Here is a 9,564-nt window from a genome sequence, read left to right on the forward strand (position 1 = left end):
TATTTCTTTATTGATTGTTCTCTGAAGTACATCCTCTAAGTAATTTGATAGATCTACTCCTTTAAAAGTCTTCCAATGCAATAGTCTACCTATGAACATTAAAATACATTAACATACATTAAAATCACTGTCATGATATTTTTACTTACCTCTAAAAATATCCAGCCATTCTATGATGAGTGGATGTTCTAAAAAATTCTATACATATAGTTTTATATTTAGAGCACTCACTCATCATAGAATGGCTGGATATTAATATATACTCTCTCTATATACACACACCTACTCTTTCTATATACGTATATCCATATACATGTATGTCATATATTTCAAAAGTTATCTGAGCATTTGTTTCCAATCGTCTATCTCATTGAAAACAGTTATAAGTTCCACTTTCTAGCAAAAGCCATGATCTATACTTCTTTTCATGACTTTCAAGTAGAAAATACAAAGAAGAGCTAAGCATGAGGGAAGGGAGAAGATCTACAGTGGAGATCTGGGTTCAATACAGCTGAGGTCTAATTGTTCTTTGAGGAGTGTTAATTACTTTTTCAAATAATTCTTCTAGTCTTTAATGCCCAGAACAACAGTTATAGATTAAGAAAAAAAATCTGAATATGCAACCAAAATTTAAGAACAATCTCTTGTGGTTAAGTATAGACCACCATTACTACAATCTTTGGGACACTGCCAACCAGTTCACCATGACATCAGTGGACAAGCAGGTGACCTATGCCGAGTGGCAACCTTTGCTAAAGAAGTCATATGGCAACAAAGAAGGAAAGGCAAAAGTAGCTGAACTCCCTATCTAGTTCTTGCTCCTCGTGTTTAGAAGTCAGCAGCACCCCTGTAAATGATATGATGGGGGCTATTTTAGTCACCTTGGGCTGCCATAACAAAATTCCATTCAATAGGTGGCTTAAACAACAGACATTTGTTATCTCGCAGTTCCAGAGACTAGAAATCTAAGATCAAGGCTCTGGCCAATTTGATTTCTTCCTGGCTTGCAAATGGCAACTTTCTCTGTGTCCTGTTGCAGAGAGAGATAGTAAGAAGCTCTCTAGACTTTCTTCTTATATAGACCCTAATTCTATTGGATCAGGGTCCCACTATTAAAACCTTATTTAAACTTAATTACTTCTATAAAAGTCTTATTTCCAAATATAGCCACATCGGGTGTTGAGACTTCAACATATGAATTTGTATGTGTATGTGGGGAGCACACACAAACATTCAGTATATAACAGGGGCTAAGTTAATGGATCAGTAAACAGACTTGGATATGGAACTACAGGATTTCCAATGCATTCGGAGAAGTGTGGCAACAGCTTTAAATTGGAGAAATCAAAGTTATGACATGGTATTTGTATAGCAGGCTGATGGTGTAGGTCATAATACCAACATACTTATAAAAAAGAGAACAAAGACTTAAATACTATTATCTTATGTTAATGAAATTAGACTAATTTTGATACAAATAAGTCCATTTGACTGTTCACATATGTATAGACAAAGTAATCAGATGTTTTGATTTACATTTGAACTTTGTTTTAAATCAAAGCTACAAATATGTTCTAATCAGGGATGGTATAGTGTATAGATAAAATATTGCAGCATTTATCTTAATAAAAACATAATAAAAGACCAAGGTTTCTAAGTAAGAAAATGACTGGTTGTTATTAAATACAGACAACTTCCCCCAGTGCTTATATTTTAAATGTAGTATGAAGTAAAATAGACTCACATAATAAAAGACATTATCTTTAGAAGACTTATGCCATTGTTCTTATTAGCTAATGAATTTACATGCTGACTCTTGGCATTTTTCTGTTCTTCCACATATTTTTTTTATTTCCAATCACCATGAACAATTTCATCAGCAACTTTATACTTCGAAGAGTATTTCTCTCTCCCTGAGATGTGTGGGATAGTAGGAGGATTACTTCAGAAAAAGTAGCAACTCCCTGAAATTTAAGAATGAATAAAATGCCAATGGAGAAAATGAAAGAAAATAAATCACATTTTAAATAAAGTCTTCAGTTTTTATAAAGTATATGAGATCTATACATGTGTATATTTCCATAAATGTTTAAAATATTAAATATACATAAAATATATTGCATAAGATTTAAATCTAAAAATTTTTATTCAGGTTTCATACATCCTAATATGTTCTACATGATTATTTAAAAAAATCATAGAATTTGTTTTTGAAAAGTGAAATAAAAGTGGTAGAAAACATAATAAATAAAATATCATTTAAAATACTACTAGGAAAGTCAACCATGTAAACCCAGTTATGCAAAAACCATCACCCATACTTACATAAACCAGGGAATTTCTAATTTGCGCAATATCCTATTGTCAATATATATTTTGGAATTCATAAAATGGTATTCACAGAAGCAGAAATTTCTTTATTTAATATAATTACTAAAAATTTCAAATTATATTTTAAAACTTAATAAATTTACTAAATGGAACAATCATATTATAAGATTAGTCTTTTATATGCTTCAATTTAATTAAATCTTTATATGTGTATCCTGTTCTGGAACTGTATTTATATATTTTTCATTCACACCTTAAATAACACTTGATAAATCTAAAGAGCTGCTGTGTATTCTGAGACATGTATGCAAGTAAATTTAGAATGCAAGGTAAGACTTCTATTGCATTTGATATGGAATGCATTTTAAAATGTTTTCCAGGTGGTTTTAAAATTTTTATAAGCAGATCATAAAAACAGAAGCTTTATTTTTTTCATTAGCTTTGGCAATTTTGAAGTAAAAAATGACAGAACACACACACATCTTTATATTTATCCATTAATATATTTAAGATAGATCATAATTCAAATAGGTCAAATGGCTAATAGGAAATGAGCTTAAGCCTGCAAAAGTTGATAATACATTTTAATAAAATATAAATATATTAAAAATTTTGAATATATACATAATTGTGGTAGAGACAGCTTCTCAAATCACTCCCCTTGACCCATGCCCCAGGGTATTTATACTCTTGACTGTGGGCTATATTTAGTGCCTTCCTTCTAATTAATGAAATACTACCAAAGTGATATGATGTCACTTCTGATGCTAGATGATGAAAGACTGTGACTTCTGTCTTGCTAGAGCTCCCTCTTGCTCATTCTGATGAAGCTGGCTATGGTGTTTTATGCTGTCCTATGGAGAGGCCTAATGGCAAGGAAGTGAGAGCAGCTTCTTTACTAAGAAACTAAGCAATAGCCAGCAAGGAACTGAGGTCTCACTCAGGCCAACAACCTGGGAGACACTGAATCCTATTAACAACCATGAAAGGGCTTGGAGGTGGAGCTTACTGCATTAAACCTTGAGAGGACAGTGGCAGACTAAAATCTTGATTGTCATCTTGTGGCAAACCCTGAACCCAAGGACCCATATAACTCACACCCAGATTCCTGTTCCTCACAACCTGTGAAATAAAACATGTGATGTTTTAAGCTGCTAAATTGTGGGTAACTTGTGCAGTAACAAATAACTAATCTATTAATATAAATAATATTTACCTTAGGGCAATAATAAAATGGTTACATGCTGTTATGGTTTAATGTTCCCTATTCTCTACTCGTTTGTTTCTATGTCTACAAAATGAGAACACCGAGAAAGAATATCTCTACTATTGACTCCAGATCTAAATTTTATCTTATTTACATTATTCTATTACAAAATTCACATCTAATTTTGATGTCTAAATAGAAAGTAAGAATTGTAAAGATTACATTATATTATACACGGAAAAGTACCTAGTTCACTGTAGTCCACTGTAAAAACGCTCAGAAGGTGTGAGAAAACAGGTGCTTGCCGCAGGATGAAACGTGGGGAGCTAAGCCTGGGCTTCCAGTTTGGCTGCTTCTTGGTCAACTGAAATTTATCAAATGGAGTAGTAAGGAACAGTTTGAGGTTAAATTCTTGATAGGACCATGGGAAAATTTTAGTCCTTCAGTATATTTCATAAATGTTTATTTTATATTCAATTCCTTTTTAGATTCTTCTAAAGATCAATTTTTTTAACTTTATGTAGGAAATGTTTAGAATGTCAGAATAAAAATAAAAGTGTGAAATACACATCACAGCCTTACATTTTCAAGCTTAATAAGCACATGATTTTAACTGGGATGCAAGTAGAACAACTGAAAAAGGATGGTGAGGAGAGTATGAGGAGGGAGTAGCTCATCTGTTTGATTCCTATATTTTAAGATTAAAAAAAATTTGCAGTACCGGTTCCCATGGTGTTTATAATATTGCAGCTATACACTGATCAGAATCCTTCTGTAGAATAGTTATGTGAAAAATCAACTTTGCAATATTATTGTAGTAGGTAAAAGATAATTGTAAATTCTTCACTACTCTTTCTATTGAAAGGTAGAGGGAAAATTTACCCCTCTTCAGATCAAGACTAGATTTATTAACGATTGGCAGTAGAATGTGGCAGAGGCGATCTTGTAGCACTTCCAAAGTCATGCTGCTTTCACCTGAACCTCTTAAAATGCATACTTTAGGTGAAACCAAGCACCATATAAGAAGTCTAGCTACCCTGAGACCACTGTACTGGAGAGGTTACAGTAAGGTCCATAGTTAAGCTGATTCCAGTTAATTCCACCAGTAACCAAGCGTGTGAATTAAGCCATATTAGACCCTTCCACCATGAGAACCAAAGGAATTACCCAGCTGAACTTTCCCCTAATTCTTGATGAACTATAGCAGAATAGTTGTTTTTGTTTTTATTTTTGTTTGTTTGTTTTATTTTTAATATATTTATTTAAATTAGTTTCAAGTATACAGTACATTGGTTATATATCTATATAATTCATAAAACGATTCCCCCAATTGCTCCCTCCCTCCCCGGCCCTCCACCTAGCTATCATGTTAATGCTAACTGTATTCCCTCTGCCATGCTCCCCATTCCCATAAATGGTCGTTGTTTTAAGCCAATTAATTTTGAGGTAGTTTGATACCCAATAACCAATAACTGGAAACATTATTATACTCACCTAGTTTTAACCTAAAAGTGTTTAATATCTAACTAAATGCATAGTCTCAAAGTGTAAAAAACAATTTGCAACGTTACCCTGAAGTGATAATTTAGGCCCTAATTATATAAGACAAGAGTGTCATTGAATTTCTGAGAGGAAAATCATAAAGAAAAATAATAAATAAAACAGAGCTGGAGGTTTTGATATCAGAAACATTTTGTGTGACTTCATAAGAATTCTATACTTCTGCTTGAGTCATTGTGGAACAAAATACAAAAATAAGTAGATATACATGTGTGTATATGTATGTGTGTTATACTGATATATATACTTATATATGTATATAATTACTTATATTTATTTTTATATAGAAGTTTCGAGTTTAAAAAGATCTCCATTTCTTATTCTATGTAAACAACTAGATTGAATAAAATTTACCAATTTTTTTTACAGCAAAGCTTCTGATATCCAAAATAGATAAACTAAGAAAAGAATGTCCCTGAAAGAACTCTGTCTAGAAAAGACTCATAGCTCTTTACATATGGTGTACTTTAGCACAGAAATAATTATTTACTTCCCCCACCCAAGAAGGGAAAAAAACATCTTTATTCAGGTTAATATTGAAAATAAAGTGATAGATAGCTTGGCTAACAAACTCTTACTAAATTTCCTTCTTCAAAACCCCAAGTAACAAAGGTTAAATTTCGTAAACTGAGCAGGATCCTAAGATAGATATCCTCAAATGATCCTCTATTGATGATTTTCCATAGTAATGATAAATGTTTGTTCGTTTGTTTAAAAAAAAAAAAGGGAAAGAAAAACCACGGCATACAGAAGATTTAATGGAAAGCACTTATTTGGCAGCTCCCTCAACTATAGTTTTTTGTAGAGGAAACAATATTTACTTTTTCATTTGTCAATTTTTCTTATTTCTCTCCAAAATTCTCAATATTAACCTTATACTGCTACTTCATGACTTATAGTCATTAGGTACTATTAAATTTAGATATTTTCTGTTGATTTTTTTACAACATTTGACTATGAGAAATAATGATTTAGTTTCTTTATACCACTCCAGCCACTTTCCTCTTTCCTTAATTCTTCTTAATTCTTTAATTCTGCTATTCAAATTCAAACTACACACTTAATTTTGTACGCTTTACACAAATCATATTATATTTTAATACAAAATATTATAAAATCCTAATTCATTTTTGATAATTTAACATATAATTAATTGATTTTTATGAGGATGTGTCAGTTTAAATATTAAAGAGTCTTCACATGTACTTAAAATAGTTCCAAATGTGTTCTAACATAAAATTCCTAATGTATATTGATCAAATATGTCTATTTAATACAAACCGTTCCCTTTTAGCCCCGACTGTAACTTCTTCAGTGAGTAGTTTGACATTTACTTTTTAAAAAACTCATGTAGGAAAAAAAATAAAAGGTTTTGCACTGAAAAAAATTCCTCAATGTAGCTTGTTAAGAATACCGTATCTCCTCAGTTCCCAGAGACTGACACATCCTAATGTGATGCCTCTTCTGCAGCTCTGTGAATCAGGGCTATGCCTCAGTGCAGGGAATCCATAATGACACAATGTTTCCTAAATGCTGCCAGAAAGGTAACTGTTAAGTTAAGGGGAAAGAAAGCATGTTTTTGTTAGAAAAAAAATATATATTTGAAACATGCTTAAATATTTATCTTTTGATTTTTATGGTAACTAGTAGTGAATAAAAGGCTTTAAAATATCCTTGGAGAATCAGGTAGTAGATATTGCAGGCTTGGCACAGTGAGAGGTTTTTATGTCCCAATTTTCTTGTTTGTTCCCCCGGAGAAGCTTCAGGAAACCCTATCTGTAAAGAAGTATTCTGCTTTGTCTTTCAGTTTAAGAGCAGACAATTACCTTTAGTAACTAAAGATGATGTTATATCCATATTTCATTCAATGGCTTTCCCTTTGTTGCAAAAGATAGAAGAAAACATGTTGGTTTATTCCTCATGAAATGAAGATGAAACTTTATTGCTAAATTGTCTCTGAAGTGTTTAATGTCCAGCTGAAGATACTGCCTTCTTGGAGAAGTTGTATGTGCTTGATTATAAAACTATTAATTGTTTCTTCTCTGTTTAGCGTTCAGACCATGATCTTTTCTTAATTACATTTGTTACATTAGTTTTACATTCGCTTTATAAACAAAACAATTAATAATCTTAAATTTAGTGATTAGAACTTTTGTTTCTGGTAATAACACAGATTAGATATCCTAAAAATCATTCTCAATAAAAACACCAAAATTAACTAAAAAACATGGACAAAACACACTTTATGTAATTTAAAGTATGTCATTAAAGTAGTTTTAACTGGGGAGGAATCACAAATATTCCAAAGGATGAAAAATAAAGACAGAGAGAACAATCTACCTATTTCTCAATACTTGGTACTAAACCTGTAAAACACAAAAAATAATAAGGAGATCTTTAACACAGGAAAGGAAGGAACGATTACTAGGACTAACAACAGCCTTTGGAACAGACATTTTAAGAGTAAAATAATACCTATAAAACTATGAAAAAATGAAGCAGAAGATGAAAAAAATATGTAATGCTTTGAGATTCTTGTGGAGTTTTAATCATTTTCTTTAATATACAAGAAACACATAAGACACAAAGAAAGCCCAAGAAAGCTCTCAGTTCTGGAGCTGATAATTCAGGATGTCAAAGAAAATAAGCCTTTCCAGTCTCCCAGAGAAAGAAGGTATGAGAAGACATGAAATATCACTAAACCTCTGGTGAACCTAGGGCTGGGACCACACACAGCCTAGTTCTCTAGCAGGGCAAAGTGCTGATTTCCTTTGTCATGGTCCTGGTCTTGCTTTCGTGCTCGTCCTCCAGTTCTCAGAAGTCGTCCAGTTCCCAGAATGGCCCCTTCCTTTAGTTCCCTAACATTTTCACTCTGGAGAGAAGGTCACTTACCCTGTCTTGGTGCCAGAGCCTGGGGGAGTTGTCATCATGTAGTATGGTGAGGGGAGATCGCTCTAGTATCCTGTGGTTTGGTTTTTGTCTACTGTGCTTAGAAGATCTGGGTGTCTCCAGGTCTCTCAATGGCTTGTCTGAGCACTGGCTGGCTATCGGGGTTTTTCTAAGGGTTGTCTTGTTTCCTCCTCAGAAAACAAGACAGGGGAGCTCAGTCTGACTGGCAGGTGCCATGTGGTCCTCAGAGGAAACTGGTTGTCTGCAGGAAAGTCCATTTCAGAAGATGAAGGTGCCTCTAGAGGCAGAAGAGGCTCTGGGACGGAAGGTTTGATTTGGGGGCTTCAGTCTCAAATACTTCACAGAGCTGTTTCACTAGTGGGCTTGGGGGCTCTCTCCACTTCTGGTCTTCATAGGTGTCCGTGCAATGCCAAGAGTAGGAGAGGGAGAATCTGAGCCCTGGTTCTGATTAGGACCCCCCAGCTAGTCCCCTACTGGTAGGTTTGGCTGTGGAAAGTCCTCCACCTGGATGGGAGTGCGCAGAATGCCGACAGTAGGTGAACGCGGGCCCCTTGAGACAGATGCTTGTGCATTGGATGCCGCGCTGGAGTGACTGGGATGCTCCTGGCTGAGCCCATCTCAACCGGGAGTGTAGGGTGGGGCAAGGTCCAGCCCAGAGCAAGGAGGGGATGCCAGGCCCCAAATCCACCTTTGGGTGCACTACTGATCTTGTGGAGTTTTGTTAAAGGGTATATACAGTTATTGTTTTACTCTATATTTTTATGAAGTATGTATGTAAAATGTTAACTGTTGTATGAAAAAAAATATAGATTAAATATATATTAGAAATAAAAAAGGTTTAAAATTAAATATTTAAGGAATCAACTTAAGAAATAAAAAAGAAGGAAAATAAAGAAAAATAAAAATAAGATGAGTAGAAGTGATTTAATTAAAAAAAAATTTTTAAATAGAACTAACAAACCAATAGTAGATTCTACGTAAAAGTTAAAATTACAGATATGCCTCTATCTAAATTGATACAAAAACAAAAAAAAAATGTTTTATTAAACATTGTTGAGTCCAGAGAGAGAACACAATCCTAGGGATATAGAAGAGATTTAAAATAATATAAAAATATAATGAATATCTTTACTCCAATGAATGTAAAATTTAAATGATTTAGAAAATGTCCAAGAAAGGGTAATTTAACAATGCTAACTCAATGAAAAAATTAATATAATAACTATATTCCATCAAAACTTTAAAATCTACCCACAACAGACACACAAAACAATGCAAAAAATAATAATAATTTTAAAGTTTTAATTGTGAAAATATTTAAGAAACGAATAATTACTTTAAAAAAAATCCTTATGGGAAATACAAAAAAAATATTACTCAACCTATTTTTCAGCTAATATACCCTGGAATAGTTTTATCAAAGTAGCCAGTGAGCTATTTGTTATTGATCAGCAATGAGATAAGGAGGTTGCACTAGAATATAAATTAATGTGTTGCTGCCTTCACTGAAAAAGTTTTGCATTAAAAAATCTCAGCTCAATTAAAATTGGCCTGCT

General features: G+C 33.1%; 1 pseudogene; it reads right to left on the reverse strand.

Annotated features, from left to right (window-relative positions):
* Positions 1 to 7,835: 7,835 nt before the first annotated feature.
* On the reverse strand, positions 7,836 to 8,625 carry LOC120583226 (cell division cycle-associated protein 3-like; annotated as a pseudogene).
* Positions 8,626 to 9,564: the final 939 nt, after the last annotated feature.

The sequence above is a fragment of the Pteropus medius genome, unplaced genomic scaffold (genome assembly GCF_902729225.1).
Source record: "Pteropus medius unplaced genomic scaffold, Ma_sr-lr_union100, whole genome shotgun sequence".
Lineage (NCBI taxonomy): Eukaryota > Metazoa > Chordata > Mammalia > Chiroptera > Pteropodidae > Pteropus > Pteropus medius.